We start from the raw sequence: 22,302 nt of genomic DNA, 5'->3' as shown, positions 1-22,302 counted from the left end.
CTGGAGGTAAATATTGTGTAAAGAAAGTAACATGGTGAGTCTGGATGTAAAATATTGTGTAAAGAAAGTAACATGGTGAGTCTGGAGGTAAATATTGTGTAAAGAAAGTAACATGGTGAGTCTGGAGGTAAATATTGTGTAAAGAAAGTAACATGGTGAGTCTGGAGGTAAATATTGTGTAAAGAAAGTAACATGGTGAGTCTGGAGGTAAATATTGTGTAAAGAAAGTAACATGGTGAGTCTGGAGGTAAATATTGTGTAAAGAAAGTAACATGGTGAGTCTGGAGGTAAATATTGTGTAAAGAAAGTAACATGGTGAGTCTGGAGGTAAATATTGTGTAAAGAAAGTAACATGGTGAGTCTGGAGGTAAATATTGTGTAAAGAAAGTAACATGGTGAGTCTGGAGGTAAATATTGTGTAAAGAAAGTAACATGGTGAGTCTGGAGGTAAATATTGTGTAAAGAAAGTAACATGGTGAGTCTGGAGGTAAATATTGTGTAAAGAAAGTAACATGGTGAGTCTGGAGGTAAATATTGTGTAAAAGAAAGTAACATGGTGAGTCTGGAGGTAAATATTGTGTAAAGAAAGTAACATGGTGAGTCTGGAGGTAAATATTGTGTAAAGAAAGTAACATGGTGAGTCTGGAGGTAAATATTGTGTAAAGAAAGTAACATGGTGAGTCTGGAGGTAAATATTGTGTAAAAGAAAGTAACATGGTGAGTCTGGAGGTAAATATTGTGTAAAGAAAGTAACATGGTGAGTCTGGAGGTAAACATTGTGTAAAGAAAGTAACATGGTGAGTCTGGAGGTAAACATTGTGTAAAGAAAGTAACATGGTGAGTCTGGAGGTAAATATTGTGTAAAGAAAGTAACATGGTGAGTCTGGAGGTAAACATTGTGTAAAGAAAGTAACATGGTGAGTCTGGAGGTAAACATTGTGTAAAGAAAGTAACATGGTGAGTCTGGAGGTAAATATTGTGTAAAGAAAGTAACATGGTGAGTCTGGAGGTAAACATTGTGTAAAGAAAGTAACATGGTGAGTCTGGAGGTAAATATTGTGTAAAGAAAGTAACATGGTGAGTCTGGAGGTAAATATTGTGTAAAAGAAAGTAACATGGTGAGTCTGGAGGTAAATATTGTGTAAAGAAAGTAACATGGTGAGTCTGGAGGTAAATATTGTGTAAAAGAAAGTAACATGGTGAGTCTGGAGGTAAATATTGTGTAAAGAAAGTAACATGGTGAGTCTGGAGGTAAATATTGTGTAAAGAAAGTAACATGGTGAGTCTGGAGGTAAATATTGTGTAAAGAAAGTAACATGGTGAGTCTGGAGGTAAATATTGTGTAAAAGAAAGTAACATGGTGAGTCTGGAGGTAAATATTGTGTTTAATAATCAAACACCAGTCAGGAACTGACATGAGTCTAGTGGGGAGATAAAGTACAACGCACAGAGGAAGAGGAGGAGGGGGGACATATTTATCTGTTACACAAGGAGGAAGTCCCTACTGAGGGACAGGAAGTACTAAGATCCATCTAGATCAGGATCCGAATCTACGGTACAAAACCTTAGCAGCAACACGTTAACATCGTCATAGTAACACCGGGTGGCTAACAAAGTAGTTTCATTTAGAAAAAGTCACAGTTTTATTTTTAAGCAGAAATTTGTTAAAAAGGTAAAAACGGTTCTAGGATCAGGCGATGTTGTAATCCACACCATCCAACATGTCTAGGATCAGGTGATGTTGTAATCCACACCATCAACATGTCTAGGATCAGGTGATGTTGTAATCCACACCATCAACATGTCTAGGATCAGGTGATGTTGTAATCCACACCATCAACATGTCTAGGATCAGGTGATGTTGTAATCCACACCATCAACATGTCTAGGATCAGGTGATGTTGTAATCCACACCATCAACATGTCTAGGATCAGGTGATGTTGTAATCCACACCATCAACATGTCTAGGATCAGGTGATGTTGTAATCCACACCATCAACATGTCTAGGATCAGGTGATGTTGTAATCCACACCATCAACATGTCTAGGGATCAGGTGATGTTGTAATCCACACCATCAACATGTCTAGGATCAGGTGATGTTGTAATCCACACCATCAACATGTCTAGGATCAGGTGATGTTGTAATCTACACCATCAACATGTCTAGGATCAGGTGATGTTGTAATCCACACCATCAACATGTCTAGGATCAGGTGATGTTGTAATCCACACCATCAACATGTCTAGGATCAGGTGATGTTGTAATCCACACCATCAACATGTCTAGGATCAGGTGATGTTGTAATCTACACCATCAACATGTCTAGGATCAGGTGATGTTGTAATCTACACCATCAACATGCTCTAGGATCAGGTGATGTTGTAATCTACACCATCAACATGTCTAGGATCAGGTGATGTTGTAATCTACACCATCAACATGTCTAGGATCAGGTGATGTTGTAATCTACACCATCAACATGTCTAGGATCAGGTGATGTTGTAATCCACACCATCAACATGTGTAGGATCAGGTGATGTTGTAATCTACACCATCAACATGTGTAGGATCAGGTGATGCTTGTAATCTACACCATCAACATGTCTAGGATCAGGTGATGTTGTAAATCTACACCATCAACATGTCTAGGATCAGGTGATGTAGTCCACACCATCAACATGTCTAGGGATCAGGTCACGTTCTAATCTACACCATCAACATGTCTAGGATCAGGTCACGTTCTAATCTACACCATCAACATGTCTAGGATCAGGTCACGTTCTAATCTACACCATCAACATGTCTAGGATCAGGTCACGTTCTAATCTACACCATCAACATGATCTCTGTGTAAAAGAGAAATGAACTATACACTTCTTATTACGCTAGTAATACAAATACCTCTTCATCATCAGCATCATCATTATGGCACAGTACAAAGTCTCAGGAAACATGGCCACAGAAATATACAATAATGTCCTCAATCACAACGTCACATTTGAAGATTAAAATGTAACTAAGGTTTTCTGGCAACAAAAAAAAACACGATAGTTTTACTCAGTGGTCAAAACAACACCAATGACTTCTCTCCAAACCCCCCAAAACAAAACAAATAGGACATGATATGTTGTTAGTCAATCTAGTCAATCTCCACAGATTATGTCTTTAATACAAAAAATAAGAGGACAAATATAAATTAATATATATTAAAAGAGTCAGGCAGGTACATGGGGTCAGAAAGGTGGTCACAGCTCCAGGAGAGGAGAGGAGGCATGGGGTTGAGGTTTTAACCTAATTACTACCTTATCAATATAAAAACTACACCATCTATGTGTGTGTGTGAACAGTCTGGTGTGGTTCAAGATGTGTGTTGTGTTGTGTGGATGAAAGGTTCCCTCCGTCTCTCCCCACTGGCTGAGAGAACAACGGCTCCACCTGGTGGTGAGTGTGTGAAGTACTACGGTTAATAAATGGGGGGACTCCTACAACACAGGAAACAGGAAGTACACAAAAGGAAGTGGTCGTCCGTCAGTGGAACACCGCTCGTCGTCATGGCGAAAAAGAAAAGGAGGAACAGAGTCAACTCTTGTTTTTTTTGTTTTTTTGTCTTTTTCTCCGCTTGATAATAAAAATAAGTCAGTTTTTTTGTATTTTACAATATAATTCAACATCTCCTCTGAGGCAGTGAGCCCACAGTCCAGCGCTGGCAAGATATTTTTGTTTGTTTGTTGTAGTTTTCTTTGTTTAGTTTTGACTTTTGGGGGAGGGGGGGGGTTTACAGAAAGAAGGGGGGATGGGGGCAGGTGGAAGGTGGAGGAGGAGGAGAGGTACATGGACGGGTTTCCTCCCAGAGAGAGACAGGAACAGGAACAGGGGGAGGGACAGGAACAGGAACAGGGACAGGAACAGGAACAGGGGGAGGGACAGGAACAGGAACAGGGGGGAGGAACAGGGGGAGGGGGAGGGGAGGGGAGGGACAGGAACAGGGGGAGGAACAGGGGGAGGGGAGGAACAGGGACAGGGACAGCAACAGGGACAGGGGAGGAACAGGGACAGGGACAGGGACAGGGACAGGAACAGGGACAGGGACAGGGACAGGGACAGGGGGAGGAACAGGGACAGGAACAGGGACAGGAACAGGAACAGGAACAGGGACAGGAACAGGGGAGGACGTAAGCGGGTTGAGGTGGAACCTTTCATCCCAGGGTTCAGGGCCGGGGGAAAAAGCGTTTTACGAGGGAGGACACTTTGTACAGCCGCACTTCACCACCTTCTCCACTTCCTGTACGAAGGAGGAGCCGTCGGTGCAGTGGAAGGTGTATTTCCTGCGTTTGGAGCGTAGAGGGGTGCAGCAGCCTATCCCGCCCCCCCCTTCGGCCCCCTCCGGACAGGAGCCGCGGCACTCTAGACGGGAGACCTTCTCCTGGGTTTGGCACGCCGAATAGCCCCTCTGGAGCTGGTGGACATCTCGGAACCGTTCCCCTCGACAGACCACCTCTACAGGGGAAGAGAGAGAGAGAAGAAGAAGAGCTTAGAGAGGGAGAGAGAGAGAGGGGGGGGATAGTTAGAGGAAGAGATGACTTAGAGAGGGAGAGAGAGGGATAGTTAGAGAGAAGAGATGACTTAGAGAGGGAGAGAGAGGGGGGGATAGTTAGAGGAAGAGATGACTTAGAGAGGGAGAGAGAGAGAGGGGGGATAGTTAGAGGAAGAGATGACTTAGAGAGGGAGAGAGAGGGGGGATAGTTAGAGGAAGAGATGACTTAGAGAGGGAGAGAGAGGGGATAGTTAGAGGAAGAGATGACGTAGAGAGGGAGAGAGAGAGGGGGGGATAGTTAGAGGAAGAGATGACTTAGAGAGGGAGAGAGAGAGAGGGGGGATAGTTAGAGAAGAGATGACTTAGAGAGGGAGAGAGAGGGGGGATAGTTAGAGGAAGAGATGACTTAGAGAGGGAGAGAGAGGGGATAGTTAGAGGAAGAGATGACTTAGAGAGGGAGAGAGAGGGGGGATAGTTAGAGGAAGAGATGACTTAGAGAGGGAGAGAGAGGGGGGATAGTTAGAGGAAGAGATGACTTAGAGAGGGAGAGGGAGAGAGAGAGGGGGATAGTTAGAGGAAGAGATGACTTAGAGAGGGAGAGGGAGAGAGGGGGAGATAGTTAGAGGAAGAGATGACTTAGAGAGGGAGAGAGAGAGGGGGGATAGTTAGAGGAAGAGATGACTTAGAGAGGGAGAGAGACGGGGGATAGTTAGAGGAAGAGATGACTTAGAGAGAGAGAGAGGGGGATAGTTAGAGGAAGAGATGATTTAGAGAGAGAGAGAGAGAGAGAGAGAGAGAGAGAGAGAGAGAGAGGGGTAGTTAAAGGAAGAGATGACTTAGAGAGGGAGAGAGAGAGAGAGGGGGTAGTTAAAGGAAGAGATGACTTAGAGAGGGAGAGAGAGGGGATAGTTAGAGGGAGAGAGAGAGAGAGGGGGTAGTTAAAGGAAGAGATGACTTAGAGAGGGAGAGAGAGAGAGAGGGGGTAGTTAAAGGAAGAGATGACTTAGAGAGGAGAGAGAGAGAGAGAGGGGTAGTTAAAGGAAGAGATGACTTAGAGAGGGAGAGAGAGGGGAGGATAGTTAGAGGAAGAGATGACTTAGAGGGGGAGAGAGAGAGAGGGGGATAGGGTAGTTAGAGGAAGAGATGACAGAGAGGAGAGAGAGAGAGGGGGATAGTTAGAGGAAGAGATGACTTAGAGAGGGAGAGAGAGAGGGGGATAGTTAGAGGAAGAGATGACTTAGAGAGGGAGAGAGAGAAGGGGTAGTTAGAGGGAAGATACTTAGAGAGGGAGAGAGAGAGAGGGGATAGTTAGAGGAAGAGATGACTTAGAGAGGGGGGGATAGTTAGAGGAAGAGATGACTTAGAGAGGGAGAGAGAGGGGGGATAGTTAGAGGAAGAGATGACTTAGAGAGGGAGAGAGAGGGGATAGTTAGAGGAAGAGATGACTTAGAGAGGGAGAGAGAGGGGGGGATAGTTAGAGGAAGAGATGACTTAGAGAGGGAGAGAGAGAGGGGGGATAGTTAGAGGAAGAGATGACTTAGAGAGGGGAGAGAGACGGGGATAGTTAGAGGAAGAGATTACTTAGAGAGGGAGAGAGAGAGGGGGATAGTTAGAGGAAGAGATGACTTAGAGAGGGAGAGAGAGGGGGGATAGTTAGAGGAAGAGATTACTTAGAGAGGGAGAGAGAGGGGGATAGTTAGAGGAAGAGATGACTTAGAGAGGGAGAGAGAGAGGGGGAGTAGTTAGAGGAAGAGATTACTTAGAGAGGGGAGAGAGAGAGAGGGGGTAGTTAGAGGAAGAAGGATGACTTAGAGAGGGAGAGAGAGAGGGGGAGATAGTTAGAGGAAGAGATGACTTAGAGAGAGAGGGAGGAGAGAGGGGGGATAGTTAGAGGAAGAGATGACTTAGAGAGGGGAGAGAGGGGGATAGTTAGAGGAAGAGATGACTTAGAGAGGGAGAGAGAGGGGGGGGGTAGTTAGAGGAAGAGATGACTTAGAGAGGGAGAGAGGGGGGGAGATAGTTAGAGGAAGAGATGACTGAGAGAGGGAGAGAGAGGGGGGATAGTTAGAGGAAGAGATGACTTAGAGAGGGAGAGAGGGGGATAGTTAGAGGAAGAGATGACTTAGAGAGGGAGAGAGAGAGAGGGGGATAGTTAGAGGAAGAGATGACTTAGAGAGGGAGAGAGAGAGGGGGATAGTTAGAGGAAGAGATGACTTAGAGAGGGAGAGAGAGAGAGGGGGATAGTTAGAGGAAGAGATGACTTAGAGAGGGAGAGAGAGAGAGAGAGAGGGGATAGTTAAAGGAAGAGATGACTTAGAGAGGGAGAGAGAGAGGGGGGGATAGTTAGAGGAAGAGATGACTTAGAGAGGGAGAGAGAGAGAGGGGGGGATAGTTAGAGGAAGAGATGACTTAGAGAGGGAGAGAGGGGGGATAGTTAGAGGAAGAGATGACTTAGAGAGGGAGAGAGAGGGGGATAGTTAGAGGAAGAGATGACTTAGAGAGGGAGAGAGAGGGGGGATAGTTAGAGGAAGAGATGACTTAGAGAGGGAGAGAGAGGGGGATAGTTAGAGGAAGAGATGACTTAGAGAGGGAGAGAGAGGTGGGGGGTAGTTAGAGGAAGAGATGACTTAGAGAGGGAGAGAGAGAGGGGGGGATAGTTAGAGGAAGAGATGACTTAGAGAGGGAGGGAGAGAGAGAGGGGGGGATAGTTAGAGGAAGAGATGACTTAGAAGAGGGAGAGAGAGGGGGGGTAGTTAGAGGAAGAGATGACTTAGAGAGGGGGGGGTAGTTAGAGGAAGAGATGACTTAGAGAGGGGAGGAGAGAGAGGGGGGATAGTTAGAGGAAGAGATGACTTAGAGAGGGAGAGAGAGGGGGGTAGTTAGAGGAAGAGATGACTTAGAGAGGGGGGTAGTTAGAGGAAGAGATGACTTAGAGAGGGAGAGAGAGAGAGAGAGACGGGGATAGTTAGAGGAAGAGATGACTTAGAGAGGGAGAGAGAGAGGGGGGAGATAGTTAGAGGAAGAGATGACTTAGAGAGGGAGAGAGAGAGAGAGGGGGGGTAGTTAGAGGGGAAGAGATGACTTAGAGAGGGAGAGAGAGGAGGGATAGTTAGAGGAAGAGATGACTTAGAGAGGGAGAGAGAGGGGTAGTTAGAGGAAGAGATGACTTAGAGAGGGAGAGAGAGGGGTAGTTAGAGGAAGAGATGACTTAGAGAGGGAGAGAGAGAGAGAGGGGGGGATAGTTAGAGGAAGAGATTACTAGAGAGGGAGAGAGAGGGGGTAGTTAGAGGAAGAGATGACAGAGAGGGAGAGAGAGAGAGAGAGAGAGAGAGAGAGGGGGGGATAGTTAGAGGAAGAGATGACTTAGAGAGGGAGAGAGAGGGGGGATAGTTAGAGGAAGAGATGACTTAGAGAGGGAGAGAGAGAGAGAGGGGGATAGTTAGAGGAAGAGATGACTTAGAGAGGGAGAGAGAGGGGGATAGTTAGAGGAAGAGATGACTTTAGAGAGGGAGAGAGAGGTGGGATAGTTAGAGGAAGAGATGACTTAGAGAGGGAGAGAGAGAGGGGGTAGGTAGAGGAAGCGATGACTTAGAGAGGGGAGAGAGAGGGGGGTAGAGGAAGAGATGACTTAGAGAGGGAGAGAGAGCGAGAGGGGGGTAGTTAGAGGAAGAGATGACTTAGAGAGGAGAGAGAGCGAGAGGGGGTAGTTAGAGGAAGAGATGACTTAGAGAGGGGAGAGAGAGGGAGGATAGTTAGAGGAAGAGATGACTTAGAGAGGGAGAGAGAGGGGGGGGTAGTTAGAGGAAGAGATGACTTAGAGAGGGAGAGAGAGAGGGGGTAGGTAGAGGAAGCGATGACTTAGAGAGGGAGAGAGAGGGGGATAGAGGAAGAGATTACTTAGAGAGGGAGAGAGAGAGGGGGGTAGTTAGAGGAAGAGATGACTTAGAGAGGGAGAGAGAGAGGGGGGTAGTTAGAGGAAGAGATGACTTAGAGAGGGAGAGAGAGAGGGGGTAGTTAGAGGAAGAGATGACTTAGAGAGGAGAGAGAGAGAGAGAGGGATAGTTAGAGGAAGAGATGACTTAGAGAGGGGGGTAGTTAGAGGAAGAGATGACTTAGAGAGGGAGAGAGAGAGAGGGGGGAGTAAGAGGAAGAGATGACTTAGAGAGGGAGAGAGAGAGGGGGGATAGTTAGAGGAAGAGATGACTTAGAGAGGGAGAGAGAGGGGGGATAGTTAGAGGAAGAGATGACTTAGAGAGGGAGAGAGAGGGGGGTAGTTAGAGGAAGAGATTACTAGAGAGGGAGAGAGAGGGGGGGTAGTTAGAGGAAGAGATTACTTAGAGAGGGAGAGAGGGGGGGATAGTTAGAGGAAGAGATGACTTAGAGAGTGAGAGAGAGAGGGGATGTTAGAGGAAGAGATGACAGAGAGGGAGAGAGAGGGGGGTAGAGGAAGAGATTACTTAGAGAGGAGAGAGAGAGGGGGGGTAGTTAGAGGAAGAGATGACTTAGAGAGGGAGAGAGAGCGAGAGGGGGGTAGTTAGAGGAAGAGATGACTTAGAGAGGGAGAGAGAGAGGGGGATAGTTAGAGGAAGAGATGACTTAGAGAGGGAGAGAGAGAGGGGGTAGGTAGAGGAAGCGATGACTTAGAGAGGGAGAGAGGGGGGTAGAGGAAGAGATTACTTAGAGAGGGAGAGAGAGAGGGGGGTAGTTAGAGGAAGAGATGACTTAGAGAGGGAGAGAGAGCAGAGGGGGGTAGTTAGAGGAAAGAGATGACTTAGAGAGGGAGAGAGAGAGGGGGATAGTTAGAGGAAGAGATGACTTAGAGAGGGAGAGAGAGGGGGGTAGTTAGAGGAAGAGATGACTTAGAGAGGGAGAGAGAGGGGGTAGTTAGAGGAAGAGATGACTTAGAGAGGGAGAGAGAGAGAGAGAGGGATAGTTAGAGGAAGAGATGACTTAGAGAGGGGGGTAGTTAGAGGAAGAGATGACTTAGAGAGAGAGCGAGAGGGGGATAGTTAGAGGGAGAGATGACTTAGAGAGGAGAGAGAGAGGGGTAGTAAGAGGAAGAGATGACTTAGAGAGGGAGAGAGAGAGGGGGGGATAGTTAGAGGAAGAGATGACTTAGAGAGGAGAGAGAGAGAGGGGATAGTGAGAGATGACTTAGAGAGGAGAGAGAGGGGGGTAGTTAGAGGAAGAGATGACTTAGAGAGGGAGAGAGAGAGAGGGGGGTAGTTAGAGGAAGAGATGACTTAGAGAGGGAGAGAGAGAGAGGGGGGAGTGAGGAAGAGATGACTTAGAGAGGGAGAGAGAGGGGGGATAGTTAGAGGAAGAGATGACTTAGAGAGGGAGAGAGAGAGGGGGGGATAGTTAGAGGAAGAGATGACTTAGAGAGGGAGAGAGAGAGGGGGGTAGTTAGAGGAAGAGATTACTTAGAGAGGGAGAGAGAGGGGTAGTTAGGGAAGAGATTACTTAGAGAGGGAAGAGGGGGAGGATAGTTAGAGGAAGAGATGACTTAGAGAGGGAGAGAGAGAGGGGGGATAGTTAGAGGAAGAGATGACAGAGAGGGAGAGAGAGGGGGGTAGAGGAAGAGATTACTTAGAGAGGGAGAGAGAGAGGGGGTAGTTAGAGGAAGAGATGACTTAGAGAGGGAGAGAGAGCGAGAGGGGGGTAGTTAGAGGAAGAGATGACTTAGAGAGGGAGAGAGAGAGGGGGGATAGTTAGAGGAAGAGATGACTTAGAGAGGAGAGAGAGAGGTAGGTAGAGGAAGCGATGACTTAGAGAGGGAGAGAGAGAGGGGTAGAGGAAGAGATTACTTAGAGAGGGAGAGAGAGAGAGGGGGTAGTTAGAGGAAGAGATGACTTAGAGAGGGAGAGAGAGCGAGAGGGGGGTAGTTAGAGGAAGAGATGACTTAGAGAGGAGAGAGAGAGGGGGGATAGTTAGAGGAAGAGATGACTTAGGAGAGGGAGAGAGAGGTGGAGTTAGAGGAAGAGATGACTTAGAGAGGGAGAGAGAGGGGGTAGTTAGAGAAGAGATGACTTAGAGAGGAGAGAGAGAGAGAGAGAGGGGATAGTTAGAGGAAGAGATGACTTAGAGAGGGGGGTAGTTAGAAGGAAGATGACTTAGAGAGAAGAGATGGGATTAGAGGAGATGACTTAAGAGGGGGATAGTATAGAGGAAGAGATGACTTAGAGAGGGAGAGAGAGAGGGGGATAGTTAGAGGAAGAGATGACTTAGAGAGGGAGAGAGAGAGGGGGATAGTTAGAGGAAGAGATGACTTAGAGAGGGAGAGAGAGGGGGGGTAGTTAGAGGAAGAGATGACTTAGAGAGGGGAGAGAGAGAGAGGGGAGTAGTTAGAGAAAGAGATGACTTAGAGAGGGAGAGAGAGGGGGAGATAGTTAGAGGAAGAGATGACTTAGAGAGGGAGAGAGAGAGGGGGAGATAGTTAGAGGAAGAGATGACTTAGAGAGGAGAGAGAGGGGGGAGTAGAGGAAGAGATTACTTAGAGAGGGAGAGAGAGAGGGGGGGTAGTTAGAGGAAGAGATGACTTAGAGAGGGAGAGAGCGAGAGGGGGGTAGTTAGAGGAAGAGATGACTTAGAGAGGGAGAGAGAGGGGGATAGTTAGAGGAAGAGATGACTTAGAGAGGAGAGAGAGAGGGGGGTAGTTAGAGGAAGAGATGACTTAGAGAGGGAGAGAGAGAGAGAGGATAAGTAGAGGAAGAGAGAGAGAGGGAGTTAGAGGAAGAGATGACTTAGAGAGAGAGAGAGAGGGGGATAGTTAGAGGAAGAGATGACTTAGAGAGGGAGAGAGAGAGAGGGGTAGTTAGAGGAAGAGATGACTTAGAGAGGGAGAGAGAGAGGGGGATAGTTAGAGGAAGAGATGACTTAGAGAGGGAGAGAGAGGGTAGAGGAAGAGATTACTTAGAGAGGGAGAGAGAGAGGGGGGTAGTTAGAGGAAGAGATGACTTAGAGAGGGAGAGAGAGAGGGGGTAGTTAGAGGAAGAGATGACTTAGAGAGGGAGAGAGAGAGAGGGTAGTTAGAGGAAGAGATGACTTAGAGAGGGAGAGAGAGAGGGAGGATAGTTAGAGGAAGAGATGACTTAGAGAGGGAGAGAGAGAGGGGGGTAGTTAGAGGAAGAGATGACTTAGAGAGGGAGAGAGAGAGGGGGGTAGTTAGAGGAAGAGATGACTTAGAGAGGGAGAGAGAGAGTGGGATAGTTAGAGGAAGAGATGACTTAGAGAGGGGAAGAGAGAGGAAGAGATGACTTAGAGAGAGAGAGAGAGGGGATAGTTAGAGGAAGAGATGACATGTGAGGGAGAGGAGAGAGAGAGGGGGATAGTTAGAGGAAGAGATGACTTAGAGAGGGAGAGAGAGAGAGGGGGATAGTTAGAGGAAGAGATGACTTAGAGAGGGAGAGAGAGAGAGGGGGATAGTTAGAGAAAAGAGATGACTTAGAGAGGGAGAGAGAGAGAGGGGGATAGTTAGAGGAAGAGATGACTTAGAGAGGGAGAGAGATAAGAGGATGGATTGATGGATGGATGTATGGATGGATGGATGGATGGATGGATGGATGGATGGATGGATGGAGGGAGGAAGAAGGAGAGAGCAGAGGATGAGGGTGAGGTTGGTAAAACACTGACTGAGGCTGAAACAAGCAGATGTGGAACGGACGCATGGTCTCCAACGTGATTGGCTGTGGGAGGAGGATGGGTTAAGGAGAGGGGGTGGCAGGGCAGAGAGGGCTGACCTCTGACCCTGAGTGTCTCACCTGGGTGACCCCTCGGCCAGGGGCGGAGGATCAGAGGAGGCTTGGGCAGACAGACAGCAGAGAGTTAGAACACAGACAGGGTTAAAAACACTAACAGACAGACATCAGAGAGTTAGAACAGACAAACAGATGAAGCGAAGGCCAGATGAGACCGAGGTGGAGACACTCCCTCCTCCCTCCCTCCCTCCCTCTGTCTCTCTCTCTCACCTCTGTCGCAGGAGTCCCCTGTGTATCCTGGGTTACATTGACAGTAGGCCTTGCCCAGGCCAGACAGCCTACATTTCCCATGTTTACACCTGGTCAGCTGACAGGGGTCGAGCACCTCCTGGTCTGCCTCGTCACACAGAACCCCCAGGAACCCTGGCTGGCAGCGACAGGAGTAGGAGTAGGAGTTGATAGGAAGACATGAGCCATGGATACACCTGGAGGAGAGGGGAGAGGATGGAAGGAGAGAGATGGAGAGATGGAGAGATGGAGATGGAGAGATGGAGAGGGGAGAGGATGGAAGGAGAGAGATGGAGAGATGGAGAGATGGAGAGATGGAGAGGGGAGAGGATGGAAGGAGAGAGATGGAGAGGGGAGAGGATGGAAGGAGAGAGATGGAGAGATGGAGAGATGGAGAGATGGAGAGGGGAGAGGATGGAAGGAGAGAGATGGAGAGGGGAGAGGATGGAAGGAGAGAGATGGAGAGGGGAGAGGATGGAAGGAGAGAGATGGATAGATGGATAGATAGATGGAGAGATGGAGAGATGGAGAGATGGAGAGGGAGAGATGGAGAGGGAGAGATGGAGAGGGAGACATGGAGAGATGGAGAGATGGAGAGGGGAGACATGGAGAGATGGAGAGATGGAGAGATGGAGAGATGGAGAGGGGAGAAATTAAATTTAAATTGATCGAAATCCCACATACATCCAACCAGCAGCCGGGCAGCTATCCATCCATCCATCCATCCATCCATCCATCCATCCATCCATCCATCCATCCCTCCCCTCCCCATTCCTCTCCATCCATCCATCCATCCATCCATCCTCCCCTCCCCCATCCCTCTCCATCCATCCATCCATCCATCCTCCCCATCCCTCTCCATCCATCCATCCATCCATCCATCCTCCCATCCTCTCTCATCCATCCATCCATCCATCCTCCCTTCTCCATCCATCCATCTCCCTCCCCATCCTCCCCCTCCCATCCCTCTCCATCCATCCATCCATCCATCCATCCATCCTCCCCATCCCTCTCCATCCATCCATCCATCCATCCATCCTCCCCTCCATCCATCCATCCATCCTCCCCTCCCCCATTCCTCTCCATCCATCCATCCATCCATCCATCCATCCTCCCCCTCCATCCATCCATCCATCCATCCATCCATCCTCCCCTCTCCCCATCCCTCTCCATCCATCCATCCATCCATCCTCCCCATCCCTCTCCATCCATCCATCCATCCATCCTCCCTCTCCATCCATCCATCCATCCATCCATCCCTCCCCATCCCTCTCCATCCATCCATCCATCCATCCATCCATCCTCCCCATCCCTCTCCATCCATCCATCCATCCTTCCATCCATCCATCCTCCCCCCCCCCCTTCCTCTCCATCCATCCATCCATCCATCCTCCCCCCCTCCCCATTCCTCTCCATCCATCCATCCATCCTCCCCATCCCTCTCCATCCATCCATCCATCCATCCTCCCCTCTCCATCCATCCATCCTCCCCCCTCCCCATCCTCCCCCTCCCCCATCCCTCTCCATCCATCCATCCATCCATCCATCCTCCCCATCCCTCTCCATCCATCACATCCATCCCCCCCTCCATCAATCCTCCCCCTCCCCATCCATCCATCCATCCTCCACCCCTCCACATCCCTCTCCATCCATCCATCCATCCATCCATCCATCCTCCCCCTCCATCCATCCATCCATCCATCCATCCATCCATCCTCCCCCCTCCCCATCCCTCTCCATCCATCCATCCATCCTCCCCCCTCCCCATCCCCTCTCCATCCATCCATCCATCCATCCATCCTCCCCCTCCCCCATCCCCTCTCCATCCATCCATCCATCATCCTCCCCCTCCCCATCCCTCCATCCATCCATCCATCCTCCCCCTCCATCCATCCATCCATCCATCCATCCATCCATCCTCCCCCCTCCCCATTCCTCTCCATCCATCCATCCATCCATCCTCCCCCTCCCCCATTCCTCTCCATCCATCCATCCATCCATCCATCCATCCATCCATCCATCCATCCTCCCCCTCCCCCATTCCTCTCATCCATCCTCCCCCTCCCCATCCCTCTCCATCCCTCCCCAGTCCACTGACTTGTTCCCATCACAGGGGTTGTTGACCTGATCCTGGCAACGGTCTCCGGTCCACCCAGGGTGGCAGGTACAGGAGAAGCCGCTCTGCCCGGTAGGGTGGCACTCACCCTGGCCACACACACCTGCCTGGCACGGCTGGCAGCCTGCCTGCACACCAGTCTGGATAAAACAACAGGCTCACTTCAGTTTACAGGTGTGACAGTGTGTGTGTGTCAGTGTGTGTGTCTATGTATCAGTGTGTGTGTGTGTCTATGTGTCAGTGTGTGTGTGTGTCTGTGTGTCAGTGTGTGTGTGACTACAGGTCCTGTCCCTGTCCCTGCCTCCAGTCAGACCCCAGGTCCTGTCCCTGCTCCAGTCAGACCCCAGGTCCTGTCCCTGTCCCTGCTCCAGTCAGACCCCCAGGTCCTGTCCCTGCTCCAGTCAGACCCCCAGGTCCTGTCCCTGTCCCTGCTCCAGTCAGACCCCCAGGTCCTGTCCCTGCTCCAGTCAGACCCCCAGAGTCCTGTCCCTGCTCCAGTCAGACCCCCAGGTCCTGTCCCTGCTCCAGTCAGACCCCAGGTCCTGTCCCTGCTCCAGTCAGACCCCCAGGTCCTGTCCCTGCTCCAGTCAGACCCCAGGTCCTGTCCCTTCTCCAGTCAGACCCCCAGGTCCTGTCCCTGTCCCTGTCCCTGCTCCAGTCAGACCCCCAGGTCCTGTCCCCTGCTCCAGTCAGACCCCCCAGGTCCTGTCCCTGCTCCAGTCAGACCCCCAGGTCCTGTCCCTGTCCCTGCTCCAGTCAGACCCCCAGGTCCCGTCCCTGTCCCTGCTCCAGTCAGACCCCCAGGTCCTGTCCCTGCTCCAGTCAGACCCCCAGGTCCTGTCCCTGTCCCTGCTCCAGTCAGACCCCAGGTCCTGTCCCTGCTCCAGTCAGACCCCCAGGTCCTGTCCCTTCTCCAGTCAGACCCCCAGGTCCTGTCCCTGTCCCTGCTCCCGTCAGACCCCCAGGTCCTGTCCCTGCTCCAGTCAGAGCCCCAGGTCCTGTCCCTGCTCCAGTCAGACCCCCAGGTCCTGTCCCTGCTCCCGTCAGACCCCCAGGTCCTGTCCCTGTCCCTGTCCCTGCTCCAGTCAGACCCCCAGGTCCTGTCCCTGCTCCAGTCAGACCCCCAGGTCCTGTCCCTGCTCCAGTCAGACCCCAGGTCCTGTCCCTGCTCCAGTCAGACCCCAGGTCCTGTCCCTGCTCCAGTCAGACCCCCAGGTCCTGTCCCTGTCCCTGCTCCAGTCAGACCCCCCAGGTCCTGTCCCTGCTCCAGTCAGACCCCCAGGTCCTGTCCCTGTCCCTGCTCCAGTCAGACCCCCAGTCCTGTCCCTGCTCCCGTCAGACCCCCAGGTCCTGTCCCTGCTCCAGTCAGACCCCCAGGTCCTGTCCCTGCTCCCGTCAGACCCCCAGGTCCTGTCCCTGCTCCAGTCAGACCCCCAGGTCCTGTCCCTGCTCCAGTCAGACCCCCAGGTCCTGTCCCTGCTCCAGTCAGACCCCAGGTCCTGTCCCTGCTCCAGTCAGACCCCCAGGTCCTGTCCCTGCTCCCGTCAGACCCCAGGTCTGTCCCTGCTCCAGTCAGACCCCCCTGCTCCAGTCAGACCCCAGGTCCTGTCCCTGTCCCTACTCCAGTCAGACCCCCAGGTCCTGTCCCTGCTCCAGTCAGGACCGGGTCCTGTCCCTGCTCCAGTCAGGACCCCAGGTCCTGTCCCTGCTCCAGTCAGACCCCCCAGGTCCTGTCCCTGCTCCAGTCAGACCCCAGGTCCTGTACCTGTCCCTGCTCCAGCCCGACCCCAGGTCCTGCAGCTATCCGTTGACGTAGAGGTTCTGAGACAGCCGTGAAGCTGCTCCCGCTTTCGCCCCGGCTCCAGACTGCAGCGATGCCGACATCCCCAGGCTCCTCCCACGGACACAGCCTGCATCCCAGACACGCCTCCAGAGACGACCAACGATCTGCATACCTGAAAAAAAAAAAGAGAGAGAGAGAGAAAAAAAAAAAAAAAAAAAAAAAAAAAAAAAGAGAGAGAGAGAGAGAGAGAGAGAGAGAGAGAGAGAGAGAGAGAGAGAGAGAGAGAGAAAAAAAGAGAGAGAAAAAAAGGGGGGGGGGGGGGGGGGAAAAAAAAAAAAAAAAAAAAAAAAAAAACAAGAAAAAAAAAAAAAAAACGAGAAAAAAAAAAAAAAACCAACGAAAAAAAACAACGAGAGAGAGAGAGAGACGAAAAAAAAACCGAGAGAGAGAGAGAGAGAGAGAGAGAGAGACAGAGAGAGAGAGAGTTTTGTGAGTGTAATGTTTTCTGTTAATTTCTTATTGTTTATTTCATTTTTGTTTATTATCTACTTCACTTGCTTTGGCAATGTTAACGAATGTTTCCATGCCAAAGCCCCTTAAATTGAATTGAATTGAGAGAGACACACAGAGAGATAGAAAGAGAGGTTACCTCACATATGGAACCAACTGTCTACATGCTTAACACGTGCATTTCTTAGCCTGCTAAGCTAAAGGAGCTAAAGTACGTCCCAGAAACACCCCCTTCCCAAAACACACAGTGTATAACGTACCTCCGAGGTATAGAGGAGAGTCGATGCTGAGTGTTGACTGTTTACTCAGAGAGCTGATAGACTTGACTGGTCCTCCATCAATAGACAGAGACACAGTCTGATCTGATGCCACCAACTCTACCACATGGAATAAACATCATTTACTGTCTCCACACTGAGAGAGGGAGAGAGGGAGGAGAGACAGAGAGGGAGGACAGAGGGGAGGAGAGAGAGAGAGAGGTAGGGAGAGGGAGGGGAGGGAGGAGAGAGGGGAGGATATAGAGAGAGGAGAGAGAGCGAGAGAGAGGGGGAGGAGAGAGATAGCAAGGATAAGCGGGAGAAAAGAGAGAGAGAGAGAGAGGAGAGGAGAGGAGAAGGGGAGGGAAGAGAGGGAGAGAAGAGAGAGAGAGAGAGGAAAGAGAGGGGAGGGTAGAGGGGAGAGATAGTGAGAGGAGAGAGAAAGAGGAGGGAGGAGAGAGGAGAGAGGGGGAGGAGAGAGAGAGAGAGTAGAGAGAGAAAGAGGAGAGGGAGAGAGAGGGGAGGAGAGAGAGGAGGAGAGAGAGAGGAGAGAGAGAGAGGAGAGAGAGAGAAGAGAAGAGAGGAGAGAGAGGAGAGAGGGGAGGAGTGGAGAGAGGAGAGAGAGAGCGAGAGAGATAGGGAGGAGAGAAGAGAGGAGAGAGAGGAGACGGCAGGAGAGAGAGAGAGAGAGGGAGGGAGAGGAGATAGGTAGAAGAGAGGATAGGAGAGAGAGAGAAGAGAAGAGAGGAGAGAGGGGAGGAGAGAGGAGAAGAGAGAGAGGGGAGAGAGGGAGGAGAGAGAGAGGGAGGAGAGAGAGAGGAGAGATGGGAGGTGAGAGGAGTGGAGAGAGAGAGGAGAGAGGGTGGAGAGAGGGGAGGAGAGAGAGAGGAGAGAGGGGAGGAGAGAGAGAGGAGAGAGAGAGGAGAGAGGCAGGAGAGAGGGAGGAGAGAGAGAGGAGAGAGGGAGAAGAGAGGAGAGGAGAGAGAGAGGAGAGATGGGAGGTGAGAGGAGTGGAGAGAGAGAGGAGTGAGGGAGAGAGAGAGGAGAGAGGGGGTGGAGAGAGCGTAGGAGAGGGGAGGAGAGAGGAGGAGAGGGAGAGGAGAGAGGCAGGAGAGAGGGAGGAGAGAGAGAGAGAGAGAGAGGAGAGAGGGAGAGGAGAGGAGGAGAGAGAAGAGAAGAGAGGAGAGGAGAGAGAGAGGGAGAGAGGGGAGGAGAGAGAGGAGGGGGGTGGTGGAGAGAGAGAGGAGAGGGGGGAGGAGAGAGGGAGGAGAGGAGAGAGGAGATAGGAGAGAGGAGAGGGAGAGAGGAGAGAGGAGGAGAGAGGAGAGAGTTGGAGAGAGGGGAGGAGAGAGGAGAGAGGGGAGAGAGGGGAGGAGAGAGAGAGGAGAGAGGGGGAGGAGAGAGAGAGGAGAGAGGGGAGGAGAGAGAGAGGAGAGAGGGAGAAGAGAGGAGAGGAGAGAGAAGAGGGAGAGGAGAGAGAGGAGAGGGGGAGGAGAGAGATAGGAGAGAGGGGAGGAGAGAGGAGAGTTGAGAGAAGTGGAGAGAGAGAGGAGAGAGAGGAGAGAGGGGTGGAGAGAGAGAGGAGAGAGAGGAGGAGAGAGTAGAGAGGGGAGAGAAGAGAGAGGGAGAGAGAGAGGAGAGAGAAGAGGGAGAGAGGGGAGGAGAGAGAGAGAGAGAGGGAGGAGAGAGAGAGAGGAGAGAGAGGAGAGGGAAGGAGAGAGAGAGGAGAGAGGGAGGAGAGAGGGGAGGAGAGAGGGGAGGGGAGGGAGAGAGGGGAGAGAGAGAGAGGGGTGGAGAGAGAGAGAGAGAGAGGGGGAGGAGAGAGGGGAGGACAGGAGGAGAGAGGAGAGAGAGAGAGGAGAGAGGGGGAGAGAGGAGAAGAGAGAGGAGAGAGGAGAGAGGAGAGAGGAGAGAGAGAGGAGAGAGGGAGGAGAGAGGGAGAGAGAGAGGAGAGAGGAGAGAGGGAGGAGAGCGTAGAGGAGAGAGGGGAGGAGAGAGAGAGGGAGAGAGAGGGAGGATAGAGAGAGGAGAGAGGGGAGAAGAGTGAGAGAGGAGAGAGGGGTATGAGAGGAGGGGGAGGAGAGAGAGGGGGGTGAGGGAGGAGAGAGAGAGAGAGGGAGAGGGGTGTAGAGGAGAGAGAGAGAGAGAGACGAGAGAGGGAATTAACGCGTCAGGGGAAAGGCTGAGATTCAACTCAGGTTTTAGCCTGTCCAAGATCTGTTTGTGGCATCCCGCCAAACATGATGACCAGCCAGTTAGATTTAGGTCCAGTTGCAGAACGTCGGGTGTGTGTGTGTTACCTGTATATAGCAGAGGGAGGGGTGTGTTCCAGCGTGGTAGCTGGCACGGAGACGCCCCCTTATACAGCTCTATGGTAATGTGGTCCTGGTCCCCTTTATACAGCAACACACCACTGTCCATCTTACATGCACACACACACACCCCCCCCCCCCCCCCCCCCCCCCCCCCCCCCCCCCCCCCCCCCCCCCCAAAAAAAACCCCCCCCCCCCCCCCCCCCCCCCCCCCCCCCCCCCCCCCCACGCCCACCCCCCCCCCCCCCCCCCCCCCCCCCCCCCCCGCGGCCGCGCACACCGCCCCCCCCCCCCCCCCCGCGCGCGCGCCCCCCCCGCGCGCACACACACCCCCCCCCCCCCCCACACACACACACACACACGCGCGCACCCACCCCCCCCCCCACCCCCCCCCCCCCCCCCCGCACACACACACCCAACCCCCCCGCGCACACACCCCCCCCCCGCCACACCCCCACACACACACAGCACACACACACATACACACACACATACATACAGGCACACTTTTTAATCAACACCCGTAGTTATACGCCGGTCTAGGAAGTGATGATGGTGATGTGATGGTTCCTGATGTGTGTGTGTGTGTGAGTGTGTCTGTGTTTACCTGTAGTGTGAGTGTGTGGTCTTGGGTGTGATCAGGCTAGAGGGGCAGCTGAAGATAGGACTGTCGGTTGATGAAGTTGACACTGGCTAGCGTCCCCGCACCACTCGCCTCGCAACCATGGGAGACACTGGCAGCGGGGGTCCACCCCACGACAACGCACTGCGCTCGTCAAACACTCGTGTCGCCACAAGGACTGGTGCGGGGCAGAACCATGGGAGGAGAGAACTCACAGAACAGACCGCTGAAAACAAAACAATAAACAATAAACAACCGTCAGAGTGCTGAACCAGGAATTGTGGGTTTGATTACAGGCTCAAAATGGCCAGAAACAAATAACTTCTTCTGAAAACTCGGCGGTTATTCTTGTTCTGAGAAATGAAGGCTATTCCATGCTAGAAATTGCCAAGAAAACTGAAGATCTCTGACAAAAAAATTGCTTTTCTTTCGAAAACAATGACATTTCTAAGTGACCCCAAACTTTTGAACGGTAGTCGGTTCACATATGAGCCACCGTGGTGGTGATACAGGTTAACTACCAGTACAGACGGGTACTAAAACCAGCTGCTACCTTATCATGAACATACAGGTTAACCACCGTACAGACGGGACTAAACCAGCTGCTACCTTATCATGAACATACAGGCTAACTACCACCACAGACTGGTACTAAACCAGCTGCTACCTTATCATGAACATACAGGTTAACTACCACTACAGACGGGTACAAAACCAGCTGCTACCTCACAGAACATACAGGTTAACTACCACTACAGACGGGTACTAAACCAGCTGCTACCTTATCGCGGAACATACAGGCTAACTACCAGCACAGACGGGTACTAAACCAGCTGCTACCTTATCAGGAACATACAGGCTAACCACAAGCAGACGGGTACTAAACCAGCTGCTACCTTTATCATGAACATACAGGCTAACCAATACCACAGACGGTACTAAAACCAGCTGCTACCTTATCATGAACATACAGGTTAACCACCGCTACAGACGGTACTAAACCAGCTGCTACCTTATCATGAACATACAGGTTAACTACCACTACAGACGTACAAAACCAGCTGCGACTATGTTGTAATAGATGTTTAGACATAACATCTAAAAGGATCAATTCACACGTGTGTGTGTGTGTGTGTGTGTGTGTGTTAGTGTATGTGTGTGCTAGTGTGGACGTGTGTTATCCCCCATTACCTGTAGCCCGGAGGACAGACACAGGTGTATCGCTGATAGCATCACACACTGAGCTCGTCTTGACACTTGTTCTCCTCACAGTCATCATAATCCAGCTCACACTGGTCCCCCCGATCCCCTGGAGTACACTCACACCTGGAACACATACACTCGCTAACACAACACTCACACTGGTCCCCCCACATATCCTGGAGTACACTCACACCTGGAACACACTGGTAAGACAACACCCACACTGGTCCCCCGCGTATTGGAGTACACTCAACAAACACACTGTTAATACAACACTCACACTGGTGTGGTGTGTGTAGTGTGTGTGTGTGGTGTGTGTAGTGTGTTGTGTTTTGGTGTGTGTGTAGTGTGTGTAGTGTGTGTGTGTGTAGTGTGTGTGGGGTGATGTGTGTGAGGTGACTTACTTGTATCCTGGGGGGTCAGGATGCATTTGGAGTCGGTGGCGAGGGGTTCAACTCTGGAGCACAGAAATCCAATTTCTCCTCACACAGCTCACCTAACACACACAAACATATCTAAAATTGGTTCTTCTTTTTTTTTTTTTCTCTCTTTTTTTTTTTTTCTTTTTTTTTCTTTCTCTCTTTTCTCTCTCTCTTTTCTCTCCCTCTCTCTCCTCTCTCCCTCTCTTCTCTCTCTCTCTCTCTCTCCCTCTCCCTCTCTCCCCCTCTCTCTCTCTCTCCCCCTCTCTCTCTCTCTTTTTCTCTCTCTTTCTCTTTCTTTCTCTCTCACATATTATGTCTATATACAGTGAAGGCTGGAGGACATTTCCCAAAAGATAACGTATTTTAGATAGAGATCTGCTCTCCATGGAGTCATTGGAAGGTTGGAGGACAACATGAGTTACAACATGAGTTAGAGAATTTGGCCCATTCACAGTTTAAGACAGAGACTAGACAGCAGAGTGAAGCAGAGCAGATCAACAGAGTGAAGCAGAGCAGGACAGCAGAGTGAAGCAGAGCAGGATCAACAGAGTGAA

The 22,302-nt window shown here is 51.0% G+C and overlaps 1 pseudogene; it reads right to left on the bottom strand.

Moving 5' to 3' along the window:
• Window positions 1-4,235: 4,235 nt before the first annotated feature.
• Window positions 4,236-22,302, bottom strand: part of LOC123485663 — a 60,242-nt pseudogene continuing 42,175 nt past the window's right edge.

The sequence above is a fragment of the Coregonus clupeaformis genome, unplaced genomic scaffold (genome assembly GCF_020615455.1).
Source record: "Coregonus clupeaformis isolate EN_2021a unplaced genomic scaffold, ASM2061545v1 scaf0786, whole genome shotgun sequence".
Taxonomy (NCBI): domain Eukaryota; kingdom Metazoa; phylum Chordata; class Actinopteri; order Salmoniformes; family Salmonidae; genus Coregonus; species Coregonus clupeaformis.
This window is presented reverse-complemented; position numbering and strand designations above follow the sequence as displayed.